The sequence below is a fragment of the Nomia melanderi genome, chromosome 8 (genome assembly GCF_051020985.1).
Source record: "Nomia melanderi isolate GNS246 chromosome 8, iyNomMela1, whole genome shotgun sequence".
In the NCBI taxonomy this organism is placed as follows: Eukaryota; Metazoa; Arthropoda; class Insecta; order Hymenoptera; family Halictidae; genus Nomia; species Nomia melanderi.
Window position 1 is genome coordinate 5,761,240 of NC_135006.1, and position 27,569 is coordinate 5,788,808.

General features: G+C 34.9%; 1 long non-coding RNA gene across 1 annotated transcript in view; it reads left to right on the forward strand.

Annotated features, from left to right (window-relative positions):
• Positions 1–24,014, forward strand: part of LOC116426499 (uncharacterized) — a 211,494-nt gene extending 187,480 nt beyond the window's left edge. Inside the window, exon 3 of the long non-coding RNA XR_004234920.2 lies at positions 23,479–24,014. This is a non-coding gene — a long non-coding RNA (uncharacterized LOC116426499). The remainder of the gene's footprint in view (positions 1–23,478) is intronic.
• Positions 24,015–27,569: the final 3,555 nt, after the last annotated feature.

Sequence of the window (27,569 nt, forward strand, 5' to 3'; positions counted from 1 at the left end):
ATATCGGTCATAATTATTTGAACAACTTCAAGCATTTGAACAGTAGGACATTATGTATGAAGTGTAGAACTGTTTGACGTAGTGACTGGACTGTGATACGATAGTAAGTATTTGGATACAAAATTATTTATTAATTCTTATTTAAGTAATGCTTATACACGTGGCTATCCATTGCTTTGATTATTGCTTTAAAAAATGGCTGGCAAGTAATTTTACTAACGCCTCTATTCATTTTACTATCTACTTAAAAATAATTCTATGAAAATTTAAAAGTATTTAAATCCGGTATATGAAATATAGAATATTTACAATCACTCTACGATAAAATGGTATTGTTTATTAAACGAAAAATTTGTTTACGCTAATTTAAGTTAAAACTTTTCATATCGGCTTTCCAGTAACCATAATTAAGTGATAATTGATGCGTTTCATTGAAAACTTTATTTGGCCCAAATAAGATGAAAAATTCATTAACACATTACTAGCTGCCATGTCACCCGGATTCGGCTGGCGCGTAAAGTTCCCAATGGGCCGTGTGATTCTTGTATGAGCGACGGTCGGCTGGTCTCGACTGATCTCAGTAGATATTTCAAAGGATAGTCAAGTAGACAGAGGTAGATAGTTCGAGTAGATGGCACCATCACAATGTAGATCTACGTGACTAAAGAAGATTCATATTTTCAGATTGCTAGAAAAAATACGTACAAAGTTCGTACACAATAGAACCTCGATTATCCGATTTAATGGGGCGATTAACAGTCCAAATAATCTTTTCAAGCATGTTTGCAAAATTCAGTCATATATACCCTAAGGTATAATACAAGGATCCAAGTTACTGAACTTATGGGTAACCAAACCTTCGAACGATTTAGATCCGTTACTCGAGGTTCTACTGTATAAACAAATGGATGTGACAAAGTATATTTCTTCCCAAAATACGCGCTACTATTGTACACCCAATGAACTAACAGACTCGCTTATGGATAGGTGGCCGACGATGATACACGTTTCCCAGGAAATACCCGCGCAACACGGAATGAACACCAAATGAAAGTAGCGGACTCATGTATGGATAGGTTCATACATGGCCCATAGCAAATGGTGATTCGCCAACCGCGTGCTCGTACCTCGGAGGGTGAGAGCTACAACCCAGATCTAACCGCGCATACAGCCTAACCAACGGTGAAATGGGTTCCTGATGGAATCGATATCCTCAATCGAGAAACTTCAACGAAGTTCGCTGGGTCCGTCAGGACCCCTGATAGAGCTGATGTTCACCCGACAGAATTCCGATGAAGCTCGGTGAACCATTGGTGACTGTTGTTTTCATTTGATTCCTGTGGTACCAGACGCATGATCGTCCGAGACCTCTGATGGAACTGCCGTCAAACCATTTCAAGGACAGCTCCAGGGAAGTCCAATAGTATCTCGATTCGAGACCTTGCACTCGTAGGCCTGACCTAGATCAATCCAGGGTACTCACTTATAATCTATCGTTTTCTTATGAAGTGTGTCTGTTTTATCTACTTTCTAGATGTCTTCTTAATCTTTTTATTTTATTGTATTTAATTCAATCATTTAATTTAATTGACAAATATTTATTTATTTATCATCCTGTTATTTTGTTGGCTTTATTTATTCCTTGGAATTTTAATTAATGTACAGAGAATATACGAGATGGAGCCGTTAGTAATAGTATCAATAAAAGAGGTTTCTGGTGTTGTATTTTAATCCTTTTTAATACATAATATTCTACAGCAGAAGCATCACCATAGTTGGCTGTAAACGCATTTAGTAACAGGAGGATTAAGAGAATCTCTTGCCAGGGACAAGAATGGTGAACATGGAACATGGATGTGGCTTGTCTCTTGTTTCAGTTGTTGATGGCAAAGGGAGTACTTTATTGTCCTTCCAGTGGGTAGATTAGCATTGTGTGGGAACCAGCTGGCGTAATTAGTCTCATTTAACTTGATCTACTTATTAAGCAGGAAGTAGTCCCAAAATATTTGGTCCTCCAGACCATAATTACGATAACATTGTCGCTTAAGGAAATTCTTAGCTGATAAAGAAGCATGATAAGATTTACGAAGAGAAGCAAACTGCTGTTTGATATGTCAGTATGGTTCGTTTTTAATGATAATCTTTCTTTGTAAGTAGGGCTCCATTGTCTTACAGAAAAAGTGTTCACTATTTTCATTTCAACTTTCACTTCGATACTCTCAGTACACTATTCTTAATTTTATTTATTTTACGATTCTTATTGAAAAAAAATGATCTGTAATTTCTCCAAAAACGCAAATTATTTTTGGCGACACAACGCAAACAAGGATAACTGAGTACTGATCAATGATGTTTTTATTATCACTTTTCAGAGACATTTATCTGAAAAGTATTGATCTTTCATGTACAATACATAAATAAAATAATTATCGATGTAACACCCCCACATGTACTTAAATTGCCGCTTTCAGTATTATAATATTAAAAACCCAATAAAGATTACATAATGTCGGTTAAATATCATCCTTTTGAAATGTAAAACCCATAAAAGCCCCGTTACTTTTCAGCAACACATTTCTTTATGGAGAATTACAATAAATTGCAAATTGTAACCAATTCTAAAGAGATAATATCGATTTTGCAATCCAATAATTTTCCTGAAAGAATCTTCTCCAAAGTGGATACGAATGAAATTATATTATCAGCCTAATCCTGGGATACTACATTCGACCACACAAAATTCTACCAAGTCATATACATCCATCAAATCATCCCTAACAATCAGTCCGACTTCCAACGAAAAATCCCCAAAACATTCGATCCCGAGGGTCTCTTCAAATTACATACAATCTTCCCTAAATTTCATTACTTTCTTCGTTCTCAAAGTCGCCGTTACGTTTACGAAGGCAAAAATGAAAATTCCGCCGATACCGGCGCGAAGGAGGTCGATTTTTTGGCAAAATGTCACTAAATAAATTGTTCGATCCGAAGAGCACGGTGCGCCGGTACCGTAGCGTAGCAGTAATGAAGCACCGGCACCGAGTACCAAGCCTTCTAGTCCTCCCCTCGCTGCCGAGCCACGCCGCGCCATGCCACGCCACACCACGCCACGCCGCGCCACGCCACGCCACGCCGAGCCGAGCCAAGCCAGTATTTCTCTGCGCCGGCAGCCCCCAACGCGCCGGCTAGTTGGAATAGGGGAAACCGGGGTGGCCGCGCATGCGCGAGGGTAACACGGAAAAAATCGGCCCAGCTAACGGGAGTAGAAGGGGTGCCGTGCGGGGGGTGGCCATATCGATCGCGCTAACATCGGAGTCCGTGGCGAGTCTGTGGGCACAGGCGTCGTGCACCCATGATGACGACGACGACGACGACGACGACGAAGAACCACCACCGGGTACCAGCTCTCCTCGACGATGACGTCCGGCGACCCTCCTAGACAAGCCACACACGTCCAGCCGGCTGCTGGTTCGATCCGCGAATCGATTTCGCGCTTTACTCGGCCATCGAATCAACTTTCCAGGGGTGCCCACTTGTACTTCCCGTTCTTTCATATCGGTTCATTTTATTCCGTTCTATTCTCTGTTCCATTCTGTTTTATTTTATGTTATTTCGTTTTATGCCGTTTTATTTTATTTATTTTCCATCGTTGCTGGCGAGGAGGTCCGCGAAAGTGTGACAGACACGCGGCGGGGCACGAGGGCGTGCGCAGGGGCCAGGTTGAACGAGTGTACCGGAAACTGCGAATGAAAATAGTCGGGAAAAATGGGGCGAGAGAAATTTTTCTGCTTTTCACTTGTCTTTGATTTTTTTTGCGCTCTTCTCTTCCCCTGTTTCTCTTTCTCTTTCTCTTTCTCTTTCTCTTTCTCTTTCTCTTTCTCTTTCTCTTTCTCTTTCTTTTTCTCTTTCTCTTTCTCTTTCTCTTTCTCTTTCTCTTTCTCTTTCTCTTTCTCTTTCTCTTTCTCTTTCTCTTTCTCTTTCTCTTTCTCTTTCTCTTTCTCTTTCTCTTTCTCTTCCGTTCTCATTCTCTTTCTCTCTATCTCTTTCTCGTTTTTTTTTCTTCGTCCTCTTTTTTGTTTTTAGTGAGCGGTTTGATTCGACGGCACACGGGAACGAGCACGCGAGAGAATCGCGGATTTTTCTCTTTCGCTCTGCCGGGATCGTTTGATTTGCCAGCGATTGATGTGTAACCTTCAACTAGCCGAGTGTACTCGCCTCCCTTGAGGCAAATGTTTGTGGAGCGAAGTTCGTACTTTATCGGAGTGATATTTCGTCAAAGGGTTAACGAGATCATCTTGAGCGGTATTGTTGGGAGAGGGTATGCTTGGGGACGCTGAGTTCTTTAAAAATGATGATTCCGTGCTCACAACTTAGAGATTCACATCATAATACTTTATGATCGTTACTTTATTCATTTGAATCGTTATTTTGTTCATTTGATGGAGAATAGTTATTTAATCGTTTTGTAAACTGAAATGTTGAATTCTGAAATTATCTTAAATTACTCGTAAGCAGTTTGCTAATATATAAAAGAGTGTTTTAAATAAAAATTATATAGTATCAGGTAGGGTGGATTAAAAATTATTTAAGAAATATTTCGGTAATTATTAACTTCTTAACCACTATAATATGATAGCTGTTTACTCAACATCTGATATTCTTACGAATGGTAATCGAACATCACATATCACGTTTGGAAAATTCAAAATTAAATTTGTATTTTGATGAAAGAGCAAAAAAAAGTAATTTTAATTAATTAATATACTGATAGTCCTCTTACAACCGTACAACATTTTCAAACATCCTTCACGGCTACGTGTAACCATGTTTTTGAAATTGATTTAGTGTTTTTGCGTCAGTTTATTGTATGATCTATAAAAATGTAAAATGTTAGTTTCGAGCAATTTCTTCACATCAGATTTTATTTCCTCCTAGTCCGATGAGATCTGTGTATTAGAGCCCAACGATTTTGATAAGGAAATAGAAAAACCAGAATCTATCTCGCAGTATAACTCGATAGGAACTCGAAGGTCGAAAGTCGACTTGAATAATATACTATTATTACTATCTAGTATTCTTAACACTTCTTACGCATCAGAATTACTACTAGAGTGAACTTGGATAATAGCTCTACCTAACAATTAAAGTAATCGCTTCATAATTTCTTATAAAAATAATCAGTGCATATTCTTTAAGATTTCTGACACTTTCATCCCAGTATATGCAGAAGTGTATTAATGTATTTAATTATTGTTTACAAAAATATTTTTACGATTTCAACATTCGTAAGCAAAGCTGTAGGTAAGTAACATTGAATTCATCATTTCGGCAGTCCACAATAAATTAACACAATAATAAAATAATTACATTTTGTTTATTTATCTCCTTAATTGGTGATATTTATGCTGTCAGTCACTAGAAACTGGATTTACAATTTACGTACACTCTCAGTCTTTCCCACATAATCATTCTTCACAAGATACACATTTATTCTACGCATTTATCCAGTATAAGGGTTGGAAAGGGGGACGAGATACGGAGTTGCGAAGATCGTTCATTCCATCTAGCTTCCCATTGAGGTTGTTTGGTGTTTAGGAATTTGCTGTTATCACTGGCACATCTGTTTTCATATTTTCAGACTCCTTGAAGCTGAAATGAAGCAGAGGGAGAAATAAGATTACAGAGGTATAAATTCATTTATTCAAATTTGTAGGTATGCGTAATACGAAATGCATCTACGATGCTCACTTAAATGGACACAGACGTATCGTGTTTTCATTTTCATTTCGCTGATCTTCAATCTCCTTTGTCCCACTCTTCATTCACGCGCAGACTGAAATAAGGCGACGGAGTTTTCACAGTCAAGACCTCGGAAACAGGTCAATGAAAGAAGTGCCGGACGTCTTTTTCAGCCGGCCGGTTCCGGGCCTGTCTCTCGTCGTGCTCCTTTTCTCCCCCTTGTCACCAGGAAGAAGGGCGCTTTCAACGGGAAACGTATTTAACGTCGCGAAACAGATAAACCGATGAATCACGGTGATCCCTAATGCTGCGAGCAGTTAGATTTTACTTCGTAGATTTCATTTGAAGAAAAAACCTGTATTTCTATTATATCTTATATAACTATTTGTAAACTTATCATTTTTATTATAAGGCATGTTAGAGAAAAGTTTTAAAGGATTAGAGACTCAAAAAGGGACATACTGAAATGTTATTCTTTAAATTTTTAAAATTAGGGGTGAGAAATATATTTCATCAGGTATTGTAATTGTTGATTGATCAGTAATTTGATTGTAATTTTGATGAGTAATATGATCTTCAAACAGATTCGAGAACATTTCATTCGTTTAGAAAATACATTGAACAACAGCAAATTTTTGTTTTGGTCAAGTATTAATAAGAAATGTGTTTCTTTGCTGTAGTATTCATGAAAAAGTGTAAGAGTAAAAGAGATTTAACCAAAATCTCCAATGAAAAAAATACGAATGGATCCTTGAGAGATCCTAAGGTCAAAATCGTGTCTCAAAGTTGAATTGAAAGAAATAATCTATTATTTTCTGTTTCCTTAAATTGTGAATACGATAAATGAAAAATGTATTTTTAAACACAACAGGAGGCCTAAAATATGTCAACTTAATCTCCATTCAATGATCTAAAACATGTAAAAATGAAAAAAATGTAAAAATTTGTCTACGAGTTCCGCGATCATACTTGCATCATTTACCCATACGTTATAGTGTTTTTGTCTTTTTTTGGTAAGTTGAAACTTGCCGCATTCATTTCACTCGACGTAATAGAGGCGGGGGTTGCCTTAGAGTATAGAGGGTGACGTCCTTTCTAGCCGAATATACATCGGGGTTGGCAGCGTGAGTTCACCCCTCGACAAAGAGGGCATTTCCATCGGCTTACCCGAACGAAGGGAGCCCGTTAAAGCACGCGGCACTTTTTGGCCGCGCTGCGTTCTTCTAGAAAACGCGTGCTGGAGATCGGCCAACTATCGCAAAACGCCGGTCTACCCGCCGCCGGAGACATCTGAATGGACAATTAGCGTGTAACGCTGCACCGTGGACTGTTTTGTAATCGAAGGACACGCTGAAATTCAAGCAAGAAATTCGCGGATCGCATTGTATATGATACTTTTCATCTTATAACATGCTGCAAACGTTCAATTTAATAAATTTATATATTATTCATTTTTGTCAATCAAAAATAAAAAATATTCTTTTGCTAGCAATATTTACAGTAGACGTTGAATTATGATAATACAAAATATGTTTTGTTTTTAGGAAATTATTAATGATAAAACGTTGTAATGAGTACAGTTGCAAAGGAAATTTAATAGAAATTATGAAAAAATTAATGTTACTATAATGTTCTATTTTTCATTTAATTTTAAATGTTGTTATATGTATTTATGTCCTAGTAATTGAAAATATATTACTTTGTTAATCTGTATGTTATTTCAACAAGTTTGAGTAATTTCGAAAAAAGGGTGGCTGTGAAAGGTAAGAAAAGTAAGAAGCTCTTAACACTAGGTTTACGGGCATTTATTGTACACTTCATTCTATTATTCCTAAAAGAATTGATGCTCGTTTATTTAGATTGTGGAAACTGGAGATTTGATAGTAGGTAATTGGGGTACATGTCAGCGTGATCGCATCAATCAAAATCGGCGTAAACATTTACAAAATAATATTTCTAAAATCCAATATGCGTCAATTTGACGCGTTCCGTAAACCTAGTGTTAAAACAAAAACAATCAGAGTGACCGCATTCAAGGTTTAATTTAAAATACTTGTGACAATTGCGATGCTGCATTTTTCGACACAAAAATTCAATTTAATTTTATGCGCATTTTTATTTAAAGTTAATTCATGCGTGACATAACGTCCCTTCAAGCCAGAATTTTAATTTATTCAATTAAAAATATTTCGCCGTGATTTTTGTTGTTTTATGGTTGGAATTTGAATTTATTCAGAGTGAACATACAAAGTGGGAATATTAATGCTAACAACTGACAAAACAGGATTCTGATTTTTCTATTTTATTTTATTATTTTTTCTGGTATGTGAAAGGATTAAAATGAACATTGCAGGTACAGTGTAATTTATAGAAACAGTATTCAAAACAATTATTATGTAATACGATTTCGAGACTGCGAACTTCAGGATTCCAAGTCAAATCACATGTTTTAATGTATGATTCAAAGTTTACCTGTTTTTAAAATGTAACAATCCAACCTCAAATTTTATACTTTCGAATGAAATTCTCTAAAGTTAGAGTGACGAAAAATCTAACAAAGTTAAATTATGATTATTATTTCATTCAGCGTCTCTGAGAATTCCCAAACAAATAAATTTCTTTCCGAAAGAAAGAAAATCTGAATATTCTGTTTAGAGGGAAAAAAGGATGGTGACTCAACTTTCTATTACATGTAAGGAGAAACTACAAATAAAACGAAAGTCGTTGGAAAGTGTTCTATCCAGCGGAGGGTGTAAAAACCTAATTGTATAACGCAAGATGCAACAGTGTATTGGAAAGAAGCCAGACGTTATGAAACGCGATTTAAGCTTCACGGAAAATATTCGGACTGCGAGAATTGATCGGTACATTCGACGATTCTATTCTCGGTGTCCAAAAGGTCTAAAAATACAGGGTGCATTGACTAACTACGAAAATTAAGGCACGGCGCGTCCGAAAATAACATGCTGGCCGTCTGCCAAATGTCATAAATAATACACCGTTAGACTGGAACGATCGTTCATACGAGGAATTTGTAAATATTGCTTGTAATCACAAGCCACAGATTTCCGGAGTAACTTGAAACAGCTTCTTTTTAATTGATAGATCCATCGAGTTTCATTTCTCGAACGATTTGGAATATTAAAATTACACAAAAGCAATAGAGATTTTAAATCACCAATTATAGAATTACAAAAGAAATTTGTGTTAAATAAAACATAAGTAAAAAATAACGAAAACATCCTTCACATATACTTTTTTCAAATTAAATGCGAAGACATCATTTTAATACTAGTACGATGTTCATCATTGTTCTACAAGAAATTTGCTGTTCTGAAGAAACTGTAATACGTTTCAGAACATTTCTGTTCTAAAAATTTAGTGACATTTTATGAAGTGTGCCGCACATTTTATTCTTAAGTTCCAAAAAGCAGAATTTTTGAGGTAACTGAAAATTCACAACTACTGTAAATAGTAGGTACGTTATGTGTTTGTCTCCGGTTCCGTGCAAAAGGAAGATTTTGTGTCCTGCGAGAGTTGAACAAAATATAAGGTAAATGGTTTGTAAGTAAGAAGTTCAGGAGTTGATTGAACTCATTGAAAGAAACGAAGAGAAGGAGTAAATCGGGAAATATTAGGAACGTTTGATCTTTGTACCTTTCTTATTGAAATCCAAGAAAGCCAACAACACAATTAAATAGCAGTAAATCAAGTACCCGAAGTATAATAATATAAAAAGTATCCAGCAAAAAGAAAGATATAAAAATTCAACATAATTAAATTATTAATTAAAATATTAAATACATAATAAGATACTGCAATAATTAAAAAATATCTGCCATTTGGTTATTGAGCACAACATACAGAAAAAAATGTCAACCAAAATCAGTCTCCTTATAATTCTATAAAAGATTTACAATAATTACAAAATTCATAATATCTATAGTGATTATGATAAGTATAAAATTCTCTTTCAGTTTAAAATATAAATCTCCATTCATTCACAGTTTCTCAGCAGATCTCCAGTTGTACAAACTGTACGAAGAAAATCGTAAGTGAATCACAATCATTCGATGAAAAAATTTCAAACATCCTCGATCGAATCAATTGAACGAATCAATGAATTTCCAATGGAACCGATCGAGGTCATAGGCACGGCCGTATCGATATTCCCCGTGAACCGTGCTCGCTCACTGACCCAATAACTTCACAGTTTCCATCCACTTTTTGTTCCCGTCTCCTGATTTACGCGGTTTATCAGAGCGCCTCCTGACGAAAGGGACCACCCGGTCGGTGTAGGTTGTCTCACAATGAAAGTACATTCCCCTCGGGTACTGGCTCGAACGAATACCCCGCAGGGGTTCCTAGTGTCGTTTTCGGGGGTGAAAATGTTGGGGTTCCTGCTGACGAAGAGGGCGACTCCGTCGCAACCCCCTTTTACCCGAGGGGGATCGATCCGGGAACATTCTGCGCAGCTAACATCGTGCCGGAACCTAAATCCGGATGCTTACTCGGGGATCTGAAGGAACGGCGCACCGTTAACCTAATGAAAATGAAAATTAAACCCTCCGAGATGATAGTTGTCTCTGCTTTGGCATCGATGTTAAGAAAGAATTGGAAATATTTATTCTTCGTTCGCCACTTAATCGGAGGATACTCTAGTTAACTCGTTTGTATTTGCCATCGCACATCAATCGCTTTTCACTTTCCTCTTTGTTTCCTGAATCGTTCGTTTTATTTTTTTTTATAGCAGTTTGTGATATTTATATATGTGAATTTGTATTTTTAAAGTGTGTTGTATTTAACACTAAAACTTCCAGACACGTCAAAATGACCCATTCCTGATTCCTTCAGTTTGCAATTATTAAAAAGATAACAAATGTTTCTCTGAGAAATTATTAAAGGAATTGATTTAGCAATACTCAAACTGAATTATAAATCAATTAAAGTCTTAATAGATGCACTCTTGAAGTTTCTATAGGGAAATTTCGAAAGGTCAATTTAACTTCTCGATAGTTTTAGTGTTAATAAATGTCATATTCGATAATTACGTTGTAGTTGTGATTTCTAAAATAATTGCAGTTCTCTTTGACGATTTTGATGAATTCAGTTGAGAGTTGAATTAAATAAAGGGAAAACGAAAGATGAGAAAGATCTGAAAGTTAGACTGTAGAGACAATATGTACAATGTTAATACGTTTAAAAAGTATTTTTTAATTCTATAAATTTGATATTACAAGTCTCTATGTTCTCAAATGTTATACAAATAAAGTAGAGCTTCTTTCCGTGTCGAAGTTCTCGCAACACGGACGTTCTAGTTTATTCTTAACCAATATAGTTCTAATGCTCTCGTAAGAAATACTATTTACCATAGACACATAACACGAGAGTAAATATTAAAAAAAAATAAAGCAAACTGTCCGTTCATCCACCTGCTCCTAATACCATGTTTCAACGCGAGAGTAAAATAAAAACGTCCATAAACTCTATCAGCGTGATTATTATATTTACACATGGTGCAGTAAAAACCGAGATTTAGAGAGTGGTCGGGAAACTATAGAAAGACAAAAATCAGCGGAGAAAATAACGTGACTCGAGACGAACGTGTCGTGTTTATATTAGCCTCGGTACTTGAGGGAAATTAATTCGCTTTAAGGAGCAACGAAGGAGCCGAGGGATTTTATTAAAGGAAGTGAACCTCAACGACCGGGCATTACTTCCTTATTTATGATATTTTAACGGCGCAGCTAGACACAGGAAATTTCCCTTCGAGTACGTTTTTCGTATGGGCCGAGTAACTCGCGTTCAACGAAGCCAGGCGAAGTCCTCGAGAAAAGATTGAAGACTACGCAGGGGCCGTGCAATATCTCGCGAAGCACGTATTAACGAGTATCGACCGTCCTCAATGAAATTCTTAACACACCTCACGCGTATCGAAAACACGTCGCTGTCCAATACGCTCAACGTAATGCACCCTCAGAATCCGACTTCGTGGCTTTTTCAGATTTTCCACGTAGACGGCGAAAAAAGAGAGAAAATCGTGGGGTACTAAGTTCGATTTGATAATTAAATAACGAACGGTCATGCAAAACACATTTTTCCACGAATATTCAAAGATATTTAAAGAAACTTCAAGTACTTTTAATATCTTTAAGTATCTGTAAGAATATTAAATATTTTTAATATGTTTATTTTCCTCGTGAATAGCTCTAGCGAATTAAAAGTAATGTAAAACTGTATTAGGTTTTACCGTAACTTCTGTATGATCATTTTTAGAAGATTTTTATAGGCTATAAATGCATGAAGTTCCGCAGTTATTAGATCTTATGTGTATTTACTTAGCAGATATTGTATAAAAGTTCGAACGTTCCTTGTGATTGAATAAGTGACCTGGAACTTTCCAACGATAATCTAGTTTCTTCTATATTATTTTTACCGGTATCATTATACGTTCATCATATATTTCGAATGTTCAACAAACTTTTCAGTGACCCATGTACCAATAAAAATTAATACCTTTAACAAGCAGACAGTAACTAAAAGAATACAATGCTTTTTATGTATTAGCTACCCAAGTTAGTATTACTGTTATGTTAGTGTTATGTATTAGTTAATTACGTAACGTATTAAATTACAAAAGACTTTCTTCCATCAGTTTTCTCTGCATTCGCTTAGATCAAAATTATATCGCACACCTGTTCCCAGAACTGGCCTGTATAAAAGTGAATTTTCGGTGAAAAATTATATTAAAGTTACACAAGTTAAATAGAATCCGGCCAAAGGTGTTTCAGGAACGCCGTTCATTTGGAAATATTTGCGCAGGCCGTTTTCATTGAGTGAGCCGTTATTAGTGCCAGATCGACAATTATTAGCCCCGTACGGGGTCAAGTGTAATGTGATTCTAATTGCGCTTCGAACATGACACGGTCTGTGCGGTCTGTTTCAATATTCCCTGCTACACCTGTCGGCGATTTTCTCCGGTAGCACGTATGAAACCGAGCCTATTGAAAAATTTATCGGAAACGGCATACGGGAAAACGATATGGCAATCGATCCTTTTATTCGGCAGAATTCCTTGCATTTTCATGGTGATGTAAAAATGATTTTAATTTTTAAATTTCATAATATAGGAATTATTCTGGTTTTGCAGACGGCTTAAAAACCATTTCAATTTCTGTTTTACATTGCATTCCTTATTATAGAAATATTCCGTATTGTTAAATTTAAAACAAGGTTTGTCTTCTTCAATTGAATGTTTTGTTGTTTGATTCAATTCAATTAACAGAATATCGGCATAACAATTGCATATATTGCACATATAAATAATATAAATATGATAGTAATATAAATGATTAAAAAGACATTCTTCATTCAAACTCTAGTTATATAATTTATGTAGACCGTGTTTATAAAATTTATTTATCTGAAATACTTTTTTAATACATTGCGAAACATTCATTAACATTTTAATGAAACATAATACCTATCTTGTCTTCTTGGTATATCTACAGAATACTAGTAGCACAATTATTGGGATTAAGAAAACGACATAATGGTTCAATCAAAAAATATGTTCGTATCGAACTATTATAATTTTGTTTCTGTTACAAAAAATATACCCACCCCAGTAACTCTCCGGCAAGTGCGAAACAACGATTCCCGGAGGAAACGGTTGCGTTAAAGAACGCAAGATCCTCTTAACCCAATCAGGTGCAAGAAAACGGCCCGCTAGAGGAATCGTATCGTAAAGTAATGAACGTTATGGTCGGCGACGTTTGCGGCGATTGCCGAAAACTAAAGAGTAGGAAATGGAATCATTAGAAGATCGTTGAGTCCCGAAAATTGCGAATTCGAGCGCACATGCGCGTCACGCGATTGCAGTCGACCCCCAGGAAGTGCGGCAGGATGCATGCACCGACGACCTTATTATCTTCTCCCTTCTACCGCGCGAACCTCGGGCTGAGGTGAAGTTAAACTTCGGTTGTTTGCGCTCTGGTTCGTAAAATTCGGACGATGGAACGCATTACGACGTCCAACGAATCGAGAAATTCTATGCACCAACGATGACTCGTTGCTTTCGCGGAAGATGCTACCCCCTTGATCGCGATAATTGCAGCGACGACCTTATTGCACCCGAGGCCTTCGAAGGAACTTCCAACCCTTCCACTCGGAGGGACACACCAAGCAGTTGATTCCGCGGTGCCGAAGAATATTGTATTATTTTTGTAATCGTTCAATAAAAGTACATATTATAGTTAGGTAACACATTGTTGACCGGTAAATTTACGTAGAAGCTATCCCGTGGCACCATTTATTATTCCTATTATTTATTTCAAATGTGAAAGTGAAACAATGAGAATAAATATCACAATATTGTATTTATACATAATGGATTGAAACGAAACTTTGGACTTATACTTTATATAACTTTTAATATTTTGCTTTTTCAGTGTTCTATATTGTCCTGCGTTTCAAAAATTAAAATACTAATGCAAGTGCAAACACGAGTTAACTCGTGACTGATCAACAATGTGTTAATTTTTTGGTGAGCTGTTTCTTGCCACAAAGAAATGATTTTAGAAATTTTGTTGTAAATTGGGAATTGGTAATTTTGAACTAATAAAGTTTCATTGATAAATTTCTATCCTTCGTATGTATTTTTTATGTACATGTTTTGAATCACATTAACAGATGGGGTTGTTAGCAACTATAATTTCATTTCTGTGTTGAGAAACGAAGGTCTTGGTTTAGATTTTAAAATGTTTGTTATTGAGAAATCGCAACAAATCGATTTAATAGCAAAAATAGCTAAAATAGTACATTATTAATTCATACATTTAATTTGATATTGAGTCATAGATATACTGAGTATTTATAAAAATTTACAACACAGTTGTGCGATTTCAAAAATTAACAACAAAGGAAAATGAATTCTCTTCCTTAAGTCTTTTTATTGAACTGAAAAATTCATAAAATCCTATTGCAATAGTAATTTTATTTTACTACGTAATAATGTGGTACTATAAATGTGCTAAATCTATACAGTCATCGCACAAGATAAAAAATCGTTTAATTCAGTTTTCTGGGTGCAAGGATTTTTATACACACCACTTTTATGCATACATTGTGCGGACCTTTTATTCTTTATTATTTCAAAAATTCGATATAAAAGTGAATTAAACAGAGAATGTGTAAGGTAAAAGGATCGTCACATTATATTTCATCATCGTAAACTTGTCCGGTAAACCATATCATACATTCTCGAAAATATTTTATTCTTATTTTATGTTTTTTTTCACAAATAGTATCAAACATGAAACTTCACGTTATTTATCTTTTTTTATGCGAGTCACAATCGTGACTGTTGACTTTTTTACACTTGCGATCGATTCAGCCAACATGCAGATACAAAATATGATAGAAAATATTCAATATGAACAATATGCAGACACGCGCACCGGAATAAAGTGCTGTACAAAATTAAAACAAATACTTAACTGTGTATTTAGAAAATGTACATATAGAACGTACCATGTAAAAATAACCACGTAAACATCTCGAAAGGTTGTAAGTATTTCAAAAAAGAACTACTGAAAGCATGATAAGTTGTTTGAAACACCATATAAAATAATAAATAAGAAATTCCTCTCAAGGTCATTTCTTAAGAGGATTCTCTTAAGAGGATCATTTTAATCTGAAAATAATCAATAATTCCTGTAACTGGAGCCACGATTAAATGTTTTAAATGAATATTTAATTACACACTTTTAAATGTTTAAATCTTCCAAAAAAATTCAAACTTAAATAGAAATGTAGCGTACAAAAGGAAACGTGATACCTCTTTGTATCGTTGAACGACATAATTATTTTAACTTTCGGGAAGATATTACAAAAGCATTCATTAATATACATAATTAACGAGTGAATTGTTACCAATTAAATAAAATTAACCACGCCTTCGGGCCTCAATGCTATTTTAGCCTCCCATTAAACGTTATTAAGAACGAAAAGATCATTGCCAAACAATTCGACATTATGTCCCCATCGCCCTCACCCCTTTCCTCCCACCATGCGCGTATATGTGTGTGTGCGTCTGTGGAGCATTTAATTTTTTGCCGTCGAAAACGCGGTGTTCTCGGACATGATCGAGTGTTATCAAACACCGAACGTCCCGCAATGTGATGGATATTAAAACAAATACTCCGTAGCGGAGCCTGAAAGGGAAGATAAAAATGGGAAAAAACGAAAATTAACGGGTTTGCGCCCCGTGTATATAAGCTGAACAGCTTCGCTGATAACGCTCCTCTGATTCGCAAATTGATTGCGATTGGTTATAGACTCGCTCGGCACGATACTGGCCAGTTTGTAACACACTGAAAGAAATTAAAACAACGGTTGACCTTTCGGTTACCTGTTTAAAACGGAAAAAATAAAAAAATAAAAGCGGACTTCTTCTACCGTTCGTGCGCACGCCGATGAAACAGAGCTGATAATGCGGGTTATGAACAGGTAATTTAGATAATGTAACATATGTTCGTGGTAATTAGATCGTGATTAGATCTTTATGCAAGGTTAGATTTCTTCGAAACTCTTTTTTGATAACTAGATTGCGGGTGTTTCTGTGTTTGTAGGTTATGCGGATATTAAAAATATACAATGAAATATTAGTTTTAATAAAATTTACTATAGATTACAGTCGAATCATAGATCACTGTAAGTTGTTACTGTTTTAAACATTTTCAATTTCATAGGAATTCTGGTAAATTTGATTCATTCGATTTATTGCTTCCCATGGAGATTAATTTTTAAAGACTAGATGAAGAATTGTGCGTGATTGATACAAAGATCGAAGAGTTAAATATTCATGATCTCTCGGAGCTATAATCTTACGACTGCAGAAATAATGCTGGAATCCTTTAACTGTCCATACAATTGCCAATAGTTCTTTCTCTGTGAACAAATAGTTGAGCTCTAGAACGGGTTGAGTGTCCTCGATGCGTAACAAACGAGACGATCCTTCCAATTTCTCCTCCCGATAAAACGGTACTTAAAACTTTACCACTAGCATCGGTGGTTAGTCTGAACGGTATATTCAAATAACGATATGGCGATCAAGATTCTGCAACGAGATCTGCTGTTTCAAATAATATTTTCTTCAGTTTCTTCCTACTTGAACGATTTTTTCTGCTTCAGTGATTATTCACTAGCTTAGTTATACTAATCAAATTTGTAATCAATTTTTATAATATTTTGTATATTGCAATACATTTTTAAAAATATATTTTTTATTCCAAATATTTCTTTAACATATAAGATACCTGATTTCACAGATAGGATTTCAACTTTACTCATTTGTTGGAATAATGTCGTAATTAAAAAATCAATTATCTAGAGAACGAGTTTGAATATTTGAAATAATTAAAATTTTATGAAATCACCATGGTGAAATATCAGACTCTTGTAATGAAATACTTAATTGGGACAAAGGTATTTATAATATCGCTAATCAGTGTCATGAATTTTAAGAACACTTTTTTCTGTGACGATAACCTAAAAACGGTAAATTTGGGGTTGTATCGCTGTTGCAGAATATGAACAATTTACAGATATTGCCTGCTTTAAATATTCAAACTCGAAGTGGACAAATTCATATTCGTCAAGTTCCTAAAACTGTCGTAATGCTTCTGTATGGTCGATCCGTCGAGAATATTCTCTAAATACACAAATTATTATTTCTTACTTATACAACCCTAAAACATTCAATATTTATTAAAAAAGAATAGTAATAACTCTGTTATCAATATTTGTTACTTTTTGTAACAGTCTAAAGTTTTATGAGACCTGTAACCTACGTCTATCAATCAATCATATTGTTAATGAAAAAGATATCATTATTAAGGACGATCTTACTTTACTGAAATTCTCAAGAATTTATAAAAAGCACTATTTTGTACAGGATAAATTACTTAAAAGAAGAACTAAAAATATCTCCACTTCTTTTAATAAAATGATAAAACTCCTAATGAAATCACGTTAGATTACCTTCATCGTCAAATGATATCCAATAATATTGAAATTTGCTGTTATTAATGACCTCTAGTTTATTTATAATAACAATTAATAAATTAACCTGAAATTGAAAAAGAAAATATTGAAGGCTATTATCATAGTCAATTGTCATAGTCAATAACAGCTCTCTGAAACCTTTCCCCTATGTCTCTATGAGATATTGGGGGCGAGACCTACAACCAAAGGCGCGACGAGGCGGATAAATTGCACGATCACCTTTTAATCGTTTTATTCGGCTAAGGTACTTGAAAACTCGCTTGACTTCTGCGTCCGCAAGGAATTTTGCCCGTGGGCATTTGCTTTACCGATATGGATTACCGAACCCATCCAACGGGACTAGCCCGTAGGCAATATTAAAAGTGTCCTGGTTGAAAATGCAGTTTTATACTTGTCCATTTCCTTTGTAGAAATTCGGTGAAAGCCGGGTATTTACGTAGCATTATACGGATCACTTTTGTTTTCTAACTAAAGCTTACGCTGGTCAATCATTTAGGTTATATCCGGACTAGTATTTATTTAATATTATAACGCATTATTAATATTTTATTATTATTAATAATTTTGTCTTAAATAATGAAACGCTGAAAAGAATTCCATTTATTCAAATTACTTCAAAATTTTGTGTATATTAGGCAACAGGTAAGTGTACCGCAATGATTTTCCGTTTAATACTCAACATTTCAGTTTTTGCGAGACAAAAAGTTGAAAGTTGAATAAGCTTCAATAAGCGTTTTCTTTTACTTGGAAGCTGACGAATATTTAATTCCTCGCCAACTAGACAGCCCGCGTTTATTGTATTTTATTAACAAATAATAGCTAAAGGAATATTGTATGCAATTGTGTCTTCATTAAGAATAGTAAGTAGTAAAATTGAATTTGTTATAAACACTTATTATAATATTAAATAAGAATAATATTAATAACAGAAAAAATATTTGTAAATGTAGATAATAATATGAAAATCTAAAGTGGAGAGTTAAATAATAAAATTTAAATTTGAGTTCAAATGGACATATTGTTCGACACCTACCATCCGAGGGTTAATGGAGTAGGATAAACTTTTAATTGATTCCAGGTTCTATACATTAATCCATCAAACTTTTTATTTGCATAAACATCCGCTGTGTAATTATAACACGCCCCTTCTGTTTACCTGGCGCGCTCTTCTTAAGTAGAACCCAAAGGGGTGAATTGAAGGGTGAATTACTGCGGTTCATAATTCCTTTATATAACACATTGCTCCTTTGATTTTTTATTATCTGTTAACCTGTGGGTAATGATAATACGATTTTATACTTTCTGTTCTCTCATTTTTAAGGACGATTGACAATGTGGATAGCAGAGGAATTCTTATGAGTAATATTAGTATAATATTTGAGCTGGTTCTGATAGCTTAACAAAAAAGAAAGTTGGTTCAAAGAGAAGTTCATTATGATTAAATGAATAATTAATTTGTATAACAGTAATTTTAAAAGTATTCTCTTTTCATAAAAAATTGGAATCGAGTTGTGATTTTTAAAATAATATAATGTATTTTACACATCAGATGTTTGTAAATAAAATTATAGTGGAAACATATGATAAGCTATTTGAAAAATAAAAAAGATTCCAAGTTTTTATGGAATAAAAATACTTTCGAAGCTTTTTTTACACCAATAAACTCTTTTCTCCAATACCAATGAATTTTCTTTTGAAACACTCTTTTTTTATTAAACCATCAAACTGAACTCGAATATCATGGCGATGCAGCACAGGTCACCCTATACACTCACAGTAACGAACTTTCGTTTCTATACAGTTTTGTATGTAGATATTTTTAGTTCGTAACTATATTATAATTTTAACTAAATTGCTATAATTTGCACTGCATTAAAAAATAACGTATGAAGATTTAAGTATTTCTCTCAAACTTTTTAAATCGTAAATAGAACCACCAGTAATCAAACAGACAATTTTTACAATTTTTTATTTTCTTAAAGAAGTCACAAAAGTGTTTTAAAATCTCGGTTCATCTTACTGAATTAATTTATTCAATAATTTCTCAGAAAAACACCCATATCTTTTCAATAATCATAACGCTAGGAACTTCGGATCTAATAAATCTAATTTCACATATGAATTCGATTTTAATCCTAGATCACTAATCTCCCTATTTTATTTATAATTGATTATATCATTATTAAAAAAGGGTATCGAAGCTGGTGTTCTTTTAGTAATTTTGACGTGACATTAATAAAATTAATAAAATTGGATAAAATATTGCTGGAAAGAATATACTTTAGTGACCTAGGATTAAGCAGAAACGAGATGATCATCGAAATGTAACGTTTACATAATCCAAAATTCGTCGAATTGAGTCCACGAACTTCATGAGTCCAGTCTGAATAGTTGCGTGAGCGTGGCGCGCGCCATTGAACCGTACCGCGATACGCGTTTCCGCCCTTTCTCGGAATATGAAAAGCTGTTGATCGGCCGAGCATCAGTGAGAGCTTATCCCGCACAAAGATACAAACCTCCGATTCAAGGGAGCAAAGAGACGTTCAGTGCGTGCACGTAGTCAATAACAACACGGAAAAATGCACAACTACCACCTACACTAGGATGATAGTAGGTAGCCGAACATACACACACGCGGACGAGAGAATCGTGTGTTACAGTTGTGGGCTGCGACTACACAAACGTGCACAGACCGCATTCAGAATGTCCGCGAATTTGACCGGTTGTCGGTGAATGCACACGCGCGTACACGATTCGATGAATGCACCGTGAACTTGTGCACACACGATGGAACATCACCGCTTGTACAGACGATGCACACCAACGCACGACGGTGTAGTTAATTTCATCCCTGAAACAGTCCTTCACATGGAATCTGAAAAATATACCAGCCAAACGAGCGAACGGTTCTAATCTTGTTTCTAAAAAATCATGGTGCGTCGTTGATCCGATTTCGTTGACTTTACGCGTGACTTTATACCGAAGTAAGGTCCACGTGAAACATGTGATTGAACGATTTTAGACGGCGAGTTTGGAGATTGGTGGAGTTTTATTTGAATTGTGGGAAGAGTGTTGAGAGTTTATTTTTCATGTATGAGTAATTAATTTATTATGATTCTGAGAAGTATTATCTTGTTTGGAGAATGTTGTTCTGTTTAATTGTATATACTTAGTATTTAAAAGTGGGCAAGACAACCGGAGGAGATGTGACTTTATATGTAGAAATAGATTGAAAATGTAGAATAATATTTGCTCATTCGAGGCCTGTTTTTAGATAAAACTAATCAATTAACTGCGTTTGACTAGTATTCACGTCATCTTAAAGCTTGAAATGATACTAATTCTTTCAACGATGAATTACTTACTTTTTCAGATAAACATATAATTCTTCTTTGTTTTGCTTTGGTTTTTCATTAAAATGTGGCGGTCGACGCGGACAGCCACGAGTGTAGCGCAGCAGCGCGGACCGTGAAGAGAGTCGGTCGTCTGTCGATCGTCAGTTGTCTCTAGCGTAGATCCCAAAAAGTGTATAAAAGGACGGGTCCACGCTGAACGACAGTTATTGTGTGTAAATCTATAAGCGCAGTATTACGCGCCCCACAAAAGTATACCCTAGGTGCATTCGTCCTGCGTTTGACGAGTACATACTTCATTTTTTGATTTTATTGTACTCAAAACGTGAGATTTTTCCAACTAAATTCCACAGTTAATAGGTAGAAATTAAGAGTTTATGAAATATCGCGTACGTGTACTCGGGTACTTAACTAATTCAACCGATTGCAGACAATATAATTAATAGGAAGTTGTTCAAACAGTTATTCCACGAGAAAAAATAAGACGAAACGTACAACGAAGTTTCTACATTCGAAATCTCATTTTCGAGAAAATCCAGTTTGGAAATTTGTCGAGTATGCACCTGCATTTGGCTAACAACCAACAGAACATGTTCAAACTCGACCGTTTCGATAACGAGGCTACAAGTAAATGAATTTCACTGTTAATTTTTCATTGATTCTTGCATATGAAATAACTCTCAGTACATTGTACTGTTCGCAATTAGATGGAAGAACACCAACAGTAATTAGTCAGCTTTCATAAAACTATCATCAATAAAATAGATCACGTCTAATTAATTTCGAGCAAGACAATAGGCCACTTTTTGCAGTAAACGGCAATGCGACGCTTAATATTCAAGTGAAGCAATAAATGTTAATATTAACGCGGCAATATTCCTTCACAGCTAATTAATAAATCATTTCAATTATTGTCATTTAAATCAATTCAGCATATTAAATAATACACAATAAAGTCTGCGTTCCAGTGTATTTTACGAGTTCACGCGCGCGCAATTAATGCACGCAGTCCACAGTCTAAAATTACACACGCGGTCTAGGTTCATTGAGTTTCCTCGACGCAATGATATCTGATCAATTCGAGTCGGATAATTGAGCCGCGACCGGTGAAGCGGTACGTCGACTCTTATTAAAAATAAAAAGCGAAATTGTTCGGCGAGCAACAGCGTGCCAGTACATCACTGCAGTATCACATTATGCGCACACGTTTGCCCCACGAAATCGCATGTACGTGGATCCGATTACGTAAATGTACGTATCTACGGGTATGTACCCACCTATCAATCTACAGATGCGCATCTACGCGCGCATGCGCCGCGCTCCCTGAATCATGCGTGGACACATGCATGCGACGCGAATACATATGTACAGATTTTGGTAGCATAGCATGTAAATGCAATTACACGGATGTGTGTGCATGCACATTCACTTCGCCGTTGTATATATTATATGTCGTTACATGCACCGCGTCGTAATAACAATGATGATGACTATCCGCCGCGTTATGCATTATATAAGAAATAAATCAGAATGCATTCGCGCCGCCGTGATTAATCGTCGGATTAACACGTCTCTCTGTAGAATTAGACTGCGGTCGCACGACCGTTCAGTTTTTCACGGATGTTACGGTGGACGCTGTATCCGCGGTATTGTCCGTTTGCCGATTCCTTCGCTGACATCAGATCAAGATTATTGTAATATGAATACTTATTGTTATGTTGTATTAATCCTGTCGTTGTAATATTGTTATCACGTTATTGCTGCCATGTTATATAATTATTTATGTGCACCATATATGATTCATAGCCATGTACAGTTAACTAGTTCTGTATTATATTTTTACTAGTCATGCCTTTATTTATTATTCGTTCGCCTTAGCCGCCAAGGCGTATTGTTATATCTACCCCCTGTCGAACATTGTAAGACCGAAGGAACATGTATTATTATGATTATTATTATTATGTCATTATTATATTATTGTTATCACATTTTCATAACTCTTATATAAGCTAAAGGAATACAATGGTTTTAAAAGTACCCACTTTTCATCGAAAACCGTCCAAATTTTATACTTCTAGTAATCGAATTTCTATCATTCCTACTTTATCAAATAACAGCGGAGAACTGATATTTAAATATGAATAATACGATACAAACATGACGGTCCAAAGATTAGAAATCCTTTTCAGTTACCCGGAATAATCAATGATTTTGAATCCAATTATGCGCCCTTTATCAATTGACAAAAACCATCTTGGATAAGAGAAACAATAGACAAAGGGAGTCGATGTGAGTAACTTTCATTGTTTTTAAATTCCAGATTCAACACGGGAGCGGACTTCATCAATAAAAAAGAAAGTTAACGTGTCACAGGCCACGTTGGATGGATCGAACGACTCGAAACCCGTGTACTACTACGAGTTAATCCACCCCCTTCGCCCGCCCCATGACCGTGGCCTGTCAACTGTGCGCGTTGCGCCATGAGGAAAAAAGCTGAAAAATATTTGACCGGAGCGGAATGTGCGCACGACGGAGATTTCGTAGACTGGAATCGTGCATTGTAGTTTTTTCGTCTTCGACCCGGCTTGTACTTTCCTCCTTCGTCTCGATGGGAAAATAAACCTAACACGTTTCAAACGTGAAAGATCGCAGGAAATTAGCAAACAATTATGCCGATCGATTTTTCCGGATCAACCTGGCCGCCATTCGGTATTATTAAATGACGGACGCGGGGATAATATATTTTTTACAAATCAAGTGTTTGGATACACCGAAATACTAACATTAACAAAAGAATTATGTAGATTATTCTGATAGATACACTGAATATTAAAATTAATAAAATAATGAGATTGTTTTAATAGATATATTAATATTATCATTGATAAAGTAATGATATTATCTTAATATAGATGTATTAAATGTTAAAATTAATAAAATAATAGGAAAACTATTGCGTTCGTTTTTGGAAATCACACAAAATATAATTATATATTTATTTTAGGATTTATAATTAGTTTTAATTAGTCCTATCAAAGTGATAACTCGTTACAATCTCTTACTCCTTTTATATGTCTTCTCAACTCTCATGTTCGGTTTTTAAAATAGATATATTTGAATCGAAGATGAATTAATGAAATATATAATTTATAACTAGATTAAAATTGAAAATTAAGTACGTAAAATTTATTTCACTTTTTTCGTAGCACAGGGAAATGTTGAATATTAATTGTTGATTTCAAGATTAATTAAGCGTTGTACACAGCTGTTAAATGAAAGGGAATATTCTCCACTTGATAGATATTTTCCTCGGCTCTTAACGTCGATGACTTGCTGATCTCTTATTATCTGCCCCAATTATCTTGTCACTATCTTTTTCCACTAGTTTCTTTTTTCCTTCTCTAGTAAAACAACATACCTGGTCACGTTGACTGTTCCACGGCCATTGAACAACAGACTACTGTGCCTCATATATTGCGGCAATTTTAGCCTGTTTTCCATTGGTCATCGCGCCGTGGAATTCTATGGGTTTTCACAGGAATCTGGATCAATGGAAACAATGGCAAACAGGACACAATAAAACAACATTCGTTTCATTCCGATATCTACGTCACGTTACAAACTGCAGTCATTTAAACAGAGGGGATGACTTCTCATCACGTACTAATTAATCAATTTTTTATTGCATAATTAATTAAATGAAACGAATCCTGATAAGCACGCAGATTCAAAGTATTGACGAAACTTTAAATGAATGCAATACATAAGGAGGATTTCCCTTTATACACGAAGTTGGAGGATTTTATAATTCGAATATACGATGAATTTTAATAACTATAATTAATAAAAATATTGATGAAAATTCCATCCTGCATACATCATAGCAGATGGATTTGTAATTTTTTTTCTTTTTCTGAGTTCGCGATGAAATTTACGTATCTGACAAATATGAATGAAGTAAAATTTTTTTTTAGTAAAATCAATCTAATTACTGTTGGCGATATTATTGAGTGAAATAATGGATAAAAATACGAATGTAGATTCAATACAGAAATTGATTCAGTTATATTTGATTTTTTAAAACCTATGATAAAATTTACATATCCGATAAATATTAATACGATGAAATTTGTTGCATAAAATAAATACAATGAATGTTGGCAACGCTATTGAGTGAAAGTATTGATGAAGATTTGAATAGAATGCGACGCGAGGTTTGATTTATTTGTACATATGAAATTGAAAGGTTTTATAACACTGAAATACACTGTTTAGACACGTCCTTTATTTTCGTAATTAATCAAATGAAATGAGTGCTAATGGCTTAAATAAATGGGAGTATTGATCAAAGTGAAAATGTGTATCCAATATGAACGTTAATTTCTTTCTAGCAATTATGTAAAAAGTATTTAATGAAATATTTGTACTCTTGTTTATATATGTATCGACAACATTAAAACGACCATATATTTGCACGTGTAAAACAGTTTACAAATTCAGTGAAATTGAGTGGTAAACTCTACTCATATTTTTTTTACATTCTGATTTATATAAATTCATGGATTTTGGGTGGATATTTTGGTAGCATATATGCATATTGATTTAGTGATCCTGAATGTTACATTCTTTAATGTAACGAAATGTAATTAACGGTCAACTTGTACAACGTATAAACAATAGGTTGTATCGTAAACAACTTCTATTATCTTTTTGGAATTTATTCCAATTTAAAACAACATATTAGTAATTCAACTGCATCATCTAAAGTATAACATTTTCTCTAATATTTTAAAGCAATTGAAAGATAAGGTTTACTACAATTATTTTACTGTTTATTTATATATAATATTTATCCTTGTATCATAACAAAAATCTTACATAGATTCAAAGAAAAAATCGTTTTGATCTATCGAACAATTAAAAGTAGAAATTACCATTATAACGTATTTATTCTCTGTAATATTAACATCTATAATCCAACAATATAAATTCTAAAAATTAATGGAGAATGCTTCAAACTCTTAACTCGTGGTAAATACGCAACACAACCGTGTATAACATATGAGAAGAATATATGAATCTATCTAAGTGGTATATTGATGCAAGAATAACATTAAAAATCTGTCTATGTAATTAAATCTGTCATAAACATTAACCGAACAAACATTTCCAAGCGTAATAATTCCCAATCTGCGACTTTATGAATTTTCGTATTTCTTTCACGGTCGCTGTTTATTCAAATTTTCATTTTCATTTTAAGTGCACGCGGCCAATTACCATTATCAACCCTCCTCGTTAAGCGCACTCGTGTCCTGGAGAATTCCGGTGATGCATGACCCGCGACGCTTTTAAATAACGCGCACTCAAATATTCCGAACGGTAAGATTTAAAAAACCCTGTACTATATAGCGCGCATTTTAATCGCATTCCGCGTTAAATTCCGCTGTTTACCATTCACAGTTTACGCAATTACGTTCGCCCGTAAAGTATTGTGTTGTTATTTATACGCTGTATTTACGTTTTCTACCATATTTCTGATCGATGCGCGGAAAGTATAAGGTGTTGAATTTAAGTGTTATTTGACATTGAGAGTATCATTTTGTACATCAAAGATATCCCTGGATTGTAAAATACGATCACTGAAATAGTTACGAATAATAATTACGAATTGAAATACATATTTTGCAATTATTATTTTATAATGTCGGTGTTGCTTACTCGAGGTATCTTATACAATTACTTCAATATAAATTAAAGGTTAAATTACAAAAAAATAAGTTTTTAAAGGAAATAAAAGAAAGAAAAAGAAAGTGAAATTTCATTGAGAAACTACAATCGGAAACGTTTTCCAAGTTCCATCCTCAAAAAGAACAACCGATACCTATCAGTTTACAATTATTATACATACGCATTTGTCAACATTACTATTAGTTTCTCGAAACAATTTATAAATTATGATGATGATTAAAATCGCACAGTCTCCAGTTTTAAAAAATCCCGCTGCATCGAGCGGACCTCCGAAGAAAAATGATTCAGAAAACAAAAAAAAACATAAAAAGACAACCAGAGAAAAAAGAGAGAGAGAGAGAAATGCCTGGCTGTCCCCCAGGTACTGCACGTCCTTCGCCAACAAGGACGGAGCCACCCCGCGTTCCATCTTGAGACTCGGTCTCTGACGAGGGTTCGGTTGGTGCGAGGGAGACACCCCCGTGGCCGCGCGAGAAGGGTGGAAAAACTCATATCCCCTAATGAAGTAAAACGGGACATCGTGACTGGTCTCTGTGTGCGTTCTACCGCGCCAGACAGAGAAGGAGACGGACAGACAGAGAGAAGAAGGAGAAACGGGAGAAGACAGAGAAAGATAGAGGGAGAGGGACAGAGAGAGAGAGAGAGGGTAGGAGGGACGAACAG